The following is a 7,348-nucleotide window of genomic DNA, read 5'->3' as shown; positions in this document are numbered from 1 at the left end:
TTTCCAGGTTGACACTTTATCCACTGCGCCACCACAGGTCAGGCTGGAGACAGGATCTTTAAAGGTAAAGTAGGGAGAGTGAGTTCATCAGGGAGGGTGACTCCTAATCTAATATGACTGGTGTCCAGGTTAGAAGAGGAGATTGGGACACAGGCACATACAGAAAGACCTGCTGAGGTATTGTAGTAATATAATGTTATAGTAATTAAATATATAGAAGTATAAACAAAAATATGGAAGCTATATAAAAGTAATTAAGATATAGTATTAAAATTAATTAAGGAAATTAAATAAAGTTATGCTGTCTGGATAGGAATTAATATAGTGTGTGCAGATGAGATAAACAGACTCTGACTTTCCAGCAGGGCCCAGTTAGTGTGTGTGTGAAGTTATACATAGATAAGAAGTGGCTTGATGTCATAACTCTGTAAATTAACATAAACAAGAAGCTTCCCTAGGAACATCTTAAAAAGTGGTTTGATATAAAATTTCAGTAGATTAACATAAAAGGGCTTCCTGGGAGGAACTCCACAAAAGGTGGTTTGAGGTGATAATCCTGTAGATTGACACCTTAAAAGGCATTGGCCAAAAAAGGTACTAAAGCTGAGGGCCCCCTTGCTGAGGTAGTCGCCCAGACTCCAACATGACCGTTGACTGTCTCCACACCGCTCTGAGCTCTGACTAAAGACAGCTGAGAGGAGCATGCTGACAGGTTGGGGGCCCTTCAGCTGTACTCAGGCACGCAAAAGGATTTGTGAGTAATTAATTGCCTGTGTGATTCTTGCAACTAACTCTGTGTGTCAGTCTCATGCTTTTCCTCCGGTGGCAGTTAGTGTCGGCACTGATTAGTAGCATCCTCATAGCCGCCTCAAGAGTAGTCTTGAAGAAGCTGCCAGCCCTGCTGATAAACTGGAGTGTCCTACTGCATGGGGAAGTCGAATCAGGGATGCCTGATCGACGTAGAGCTTGGGCTCTACTGGGTCACTCAGCCTTAAAAAGGCAGTTTCAATTGGAAATTTCTGACTTAAAACCAGAGGGCAGAAGTGAAGGGAAATTTGTAAACTCCATATGGTTTAGTGGCCATTCGCCACTAAATCTTTTGACCTCATACAGTTTTAAGGCCATCGCTGGAAGCTGAGGGAAACCTCTTCCATCTCCAGGTCTGACCTCGTCAGGGTTGTATACCGACCGGCCAATACTAAGAGGCAAAAATTTACTCTTTGGATCTTACCTAGTCAGGGGTGTATACTGACCAGCCTATACTAAGGAGAGTGAATATCCCAAGGTAGACTCAGCAGATGGTTGTCACTCTTGATAGACAACTCGGAGAAAACCATTCTAAAGCCCATAAATTATAAAAAATATTAAAAAGAGGGTCTACAAAATAAGCTCTGGAGCAAATATATGAAAAAATTATATTTTGCTTAAAGCTAAAACTAACTAAAGGCCTAAGAGAGTGCTGGAGGAAGTATAGAGTAGAAACTAGTTTCAGATATCCACATACTAACCCAAAAAAGTTTTACCCATTTGGAAGATACAGAGTAGGAATTAGTATTAAGAAGGAAAATGGAAAAGATTAAAACTTTCTTTAGAAAAATTTTTAAGAAAGAAAAGAACCCCTATAACACCACTTCAGAAAGTCCTGGGAGGATGACGGAGGACTCCCTAAGGAAAAGGTTTAAGGTTCCAGTCACAGGAAATATCTCTTGTGACCTTAAAAACCCACAACTTTAACCCTATTATAGAGAGGGCGGAAGGAAAGGAAATTACAGAAATTCTCCTCCAAACCATTGAACAGATGCAGATAGACACAAAGGCAAGGAATTAGCAGGAAAAGTATTAGCAAGAGTCAAAGCAGACCCAGCAGTAATAAGAAAGAAAACTATTAAACAAGAAGATGCTAATAATGAGGAAACTATTGCATTTAATCCATACACCCGAACAGAGCTAGCAGATTTAAGGAAAACATTAATTCAAGGAAATAATACAGATGTAGACTGACTAATGAAAATTTATGAACAGGGAGGGCATACAACCCTCCTATCTACAGATGAATTAAAAACAATTATAGATGCAACTGAAAACCCCAAAATTAAACACCAACTTGGATTGCTAATAGACAAAAATAAGGACAGAATAGCATCATTATGGAACTGGAGTAGGGAAGCATGGAAAACGTCATACCCTACAATAGACCTAACATCAGGAGCAATAACAGCTAGATGGACAGAAATAGGAGATTTAAAGATACAGTTAAGAAAGCTAGTACATTTACTAAGTATATACGGGGATGATTTAGAAAACCCATGGGAAAATAAAAATACACCACGGATTATCGGAGCACTCATACATGGAGCCCCCTGAGAATTATAAAATACCTTTACAAAACTTGTTACAAGGGGCATCCACAGCAGAGGACATTAGAGAAAGAATACAATTACATGAGGACTTAAGTGGGAAAAATCAATTTACATGTTACACAACCATGCCGAACCTAGGGAGAAGACCCACAAATAGGTTCCAATATAAGAGAATAAATAATGAAAATGATAACTTTAAATCATCATACAGGGGCCCTATTAATCAGGGAAAACCCAACTATTTAAAAAACCAAGGAAAAAAAAGTATCCATTTAATCAACAAAATTAAAATAACCCTTTCAAATTTAGGGAACAACAGGGAAATCAAAACCAAAATTGGAGAAAAAATAAGAATACTTTCTCTGAGCAAAATGAAAATATAAATAACCCATTCCAGCAAAAACAGTCAAAAAACTGGACTGGCCCCTGAGGAACAACAAGGGGGCAAATGCAAGCAATGGCAAAGAAGTTAAGCAGCACAATTATACAGAAACCAGGAGATAACAGACCTCCTGTTACCCTTGAAGCAAAATTTCCAGATAGTGGTAAAAAGTTTCAAACACAATTCTTCACAGATACAGGTTTCCAAGTCTCATTATTAAGAGGAATATATAATTCAAAAAGATTAATTGGAGTTGAAGGAATAACAGGAGATTCACTAATAGCAGCAGCAAGAGATGGAATTATATATTATAAAGGATTAAAAAAAGAAGTAACCTTTTATATAAGCCCAAATTTTCAAAATATTATAGGAATGGATGTATTACCATATTTATTAGAATTTAAAAAATATACACCAAGATTACATAAATTTCAAACAAATTTAGCACAGTTGCAAATTAAACCCATATTTTTACCAGAAACTTTAAAAGCCTCTTTTACCCCACAGTACCCATTAAAAGGTGGACATCAAGAGGTGACAGAGGCCATAAATAAGTTAATAGATGAAGAAATAATTGAGACAGGAAGAATATATATGTGTGTGTGTGTGTGTGTGTGTGTGTGTGTGTGTGTGTATATATATATATATATATATATATAATAGTCTAGTGTGGCCAGTAAAAAAACCAAATGGAACCTATAGAATTACCATAGACTACAGAAATATCAACACAAATTCTCCTAGTATAGATAGAACCTTACCTGATGCACAAGAAGTAATTGACATTTTACAAAAAGTCAATCCCAAATTTATGGCAGCAGTTGATCTCTCAGATATGTTCTTTGCAATACCCATTCATGAGGATTCCAGACCAATTACTAACTTCACGTGGCAAGGAAAGCAGTATGAATATAAAAGACTGCCACAGGATACAAAAATTCACCAGCAATTGCACATAATTTATTAGTGTCTAGCATAACTCCAAAGGATTACCAATCCGAAATCATAATATATATTGATGATAAAGTAATATATAGTGAAAACAAAGAAAACCTCCAGAAAGATTTAAACAAACTGGTAGAACAATTGAAAGGAGCAGGATGGACAATAAATCCAGAAAAAATACAACCCCCAGGGGCAGAAGTAAAATTTTTAGGAATTCAATGGAGCTCAGATGGTAGGAAAATACCAGAAAAGGTAGTAAACAAAATACTTAGCATTAAGGCCCCCAGCAATAAAAAGGAAGCCCAACAGTTAATTGGGCTTAAGCAAAGCCAATATATAAAGTAACTAGGAAGGCAATAGATTTTACATGGGGGAAAGAGCAACAAGACGCCTTAGGACAGTTTAAAGACTATTTAGAGCACCATCAAAAATTAGCGGCACCAAAACCAGGAGACACAATCACACTAGATATAATATTCACTGGAACTTACGGATGTTGGGGCCTATATAAAAAAGGACCAAGTGATAAACAAAAAATACCAGTAGGTGTCTGGTCCCAAAGATTCCCATACTGCCACAATAAATATTCACCCTATGAAAAACACATATGGGTATTATATGCAGCGCTTCTCCATACAGAACCACTAACAGGACAAAACCCAGTAACAGTCAGATCCTTACTACCCCTCAAAGCATGGCTTAAAATGTCATCCAAAGAATTGGCAGGTACCCAAATTGAGGAGAAAGTGCTGGCATGGAAATGGTACATAAACTCCAGAGAAATAACGAGCACTGGCGAACCAGCCCTTCTCACAGAGGAGGTCTCCAAACTGGAGATAGATCCCCCAAGACAGATTGTCGAGAACCGAAGGGTGCCCGAGGATCTAGGGGTGACAGGGCCTAAATATAGACCCTCATGAAAAATGCCTGGTTTACAGACGGATCAGCCCCCGTAGCCGGTGACTCGACCAAATGGAGAGCAGCAGCTTTCAATCCGGCGACAAATACTGGGCTCACGAGGGAAGGTAAGACTGACTCGGCTCAACGTGCAGAGCTAATGGGAGTCCTTCTGCAGTGGAATATGCTATAGAGAGGGGGCTACCCAAAGTACATGTTTTTACTGATTCACTGGCAGTATATAAGGGAATAACAGAATGGTCAGGAAAATGGAAACAAAATAATTGGCAAATTAATGGAAGGGACCTCTGCTCCAGAGAACACTGGGAAAAACTAGATGAATTAACATCACACATAAAGCTCTGTGTAACCCATATATCAGCTCATGCCACAGATAACTCTCCAATCACACTAGGGAATCAAATAGCAGATAAGCTAGCAAGAGGATTTAAGGTAGGAGAAGAAATTAATATTAGGGATACAACAAAAACATATGGGATAAAGTTAAGGTTAGAAAAAGATGAAGATACAGGAAAATATAAAAGACCCCCAATACCTACAATCAAATTAAAAAGAAAAGGGGATAAATATAAATACAAGAGGAATACTTAAATTTCTCGCCAGAGTTTATAAAGGAAATTCATATCCAATTAGGACATCCAGGACAAACAGCAGTGATAGAATGGTTTAGAACCAGAAATTTAAAGGCAAAAATAGAAGACATAAAGAGAGGCATTCATAGATGTATAGCCTGTAAAGATATATATACATTCCAGACAACAGAGCCACCAGGGTTAGATAGACCCCAAATACCAAATTTTCAAGCCCAAATTGATTTTATTGGACCCTTTTTGTGTCCTTTCCAACAAAAGTATGCAGGTACGATGGTTGACGTACATACGGGAATAATGTTTGCCTTGGCAGCAAAACACCCATCAGCAGCCACTACAATTAAGACATTAAATATGTGGAAAACATTCTTTGGAACTCCTAAAATCATAGATTCAGATCAAGGAACCCATTTTATAGCCAGCCGAGTACAATCTTTTGCTGCTATAAATATTATACATTGGAATTTTCATATGCCATATAACCCAACAGCATCAGGAATAATAGACATAATGGACTATTAAAAGCCAAATGTCCTACATTATTAATAGATAGAAAATTTAACAATTTACAAGCACTGTTTTTTATTTTTTATTTATTTATTTTTTATTTTTTACAGAGACAGAGTCAGAGAGAGGGATAGACAAGGACAGACAGACAGGAACAAAGAGAGATGAGATGCATCAATCATTAGTTTTTCATTGCGTGTTGCAACACCTTAGTTGTTCATTGATTGCTTTCTCATACGTGCCTTGACCACGGGCCTTCAGCAGACCGAGCAACCCCTTGCTGGAGCCAGTGACCTTGGGCTCAAGCTGGTGAGCTTTTGCTCAAACCAGATGAGCCCGCGCTCAAGCTGGCGACCTCGGGGTCTTGAACCTGGGTCCTCTGCATCCCAGTCCGACGCTCTATCCACTGTGCCACCAACTGGTCAAGCTACAAGCACTTTTTAATGAAGCATGCTTTGCCCTAAATAGTAGACCAAGAGTAAACAGAAGTTCTCCCCTGGAAGAACTGACTAAACCCCATTTAGAACAAGCAGAAATTAAAATGTGAAGTGTACCTAAAATTAAGAAAAATCCACCCTATAAAATAATAGTAAAATCCCCTAAGGATGCATCTCTCTCCCAACAGGAAATAATCTGCAGCACAGGATACAACACCATGTGGATAGTAAATAAACGGACAAATACAACAGATCAAAGTAGATAACCTTACATCAAATGACTGAGAATGTGTGATTTAGTAAAATTGTTAATCTGGATACTGGTACTCTTTATGATCGTACCTTATACGATTATAATTCTACATATAACCTGGTGTGCCAATAGAAATTGCCTGAGCAATGGAACACAGATATTCTGCTGCTCTCAAATTAATAACAATACTCTCTGCATTTTAGACCATGGAACATTCTGGAGAAAACAGTAGGAGAACAAATAGTAGACGTCTTGGCAACAGGACCACCAAAACTAAAGAACAAAATTAGAAAATATTTATGGGACTCATATCTAATGGGAGACTTTGCCACTGGGAAGATATTCATATATGAATGAACCTAGAACAACCAAAACAAAGACAAGATTAAAATTATTATTAGTATTATTCATTTTTTTGAATAGAGAACCCGAATCCCCAGATTTTAAATTGGACCTCACGGGATACTGGGACTCTGATGAGCCATTGTCACCAACAACATTTGAAAAATACAAATTTAAATTAATGAAAGAAGGGTGGCCATAATCTAGGGAACCATTTAATACCAATTTACATTTTGAATCAGAATTGCCATCAATAATGGAGGAAACTCCAAAAAGTGAAGATTCAGATCTAGAGGATTTACCCTCATCACCAAAATGCCCATAGGGGCACAATATAAGGAAAAACAAATAAGTCCAGCTTTCATTGCTCCACATTGATGGAGGACCTATCAGTATTATCCAGAACCAATCCGTACCCCCTGGTACCTTCTGCATGAAAATAATCAGAATTTGAATGCAGAAAAGGCTTGGCCACAAATTCTGACCGGGGCCTGCATGGAGCAAATACATTATACCCTTCATGGCATCCAATCAGTGGTAGAACATCTACCAAGCGGAGGACCACTAGAACAAGGATTGTTTTATATATATACAATACTACGTGGATTTGGCTA

At 37.9% G+C, this 7,348-nt stretch overlaps 1 long non-coding RNA gene across 1 annotated transcript in view; it reads left to right on the top strand.

The window, feature by feature from the left end:
• The window catches only part of LOC136384198 (uncharacterized), a 211,715-nt gene that overhangs the window by 149,353 nt on the left and 55,014 nt on the right, over positions 1-7,348 (top strand). The gene's annotated exons all lie outside the window — the stretch shown is intronic.

The sequence above is a fragment of the Saccopteryx leptura genome, chromosome 12, assembly GCF_036850995.1.
Source record: "Saccopteryx leptura isolate mSacLep1 chromosome 12, mSacLep1_pri_phased_curated, whole genome shotgun sequence".
Classification (NCBI taxonomy): Eukaryota; Metazoa; Chordata; class Mammalia; order Chiroptera; family Emballonuridae; genus Saccopteryx; species Saccopteryx leptura.
This window is presented reverse-complemented; position numbering and strand designations above follow the sequence as displayed.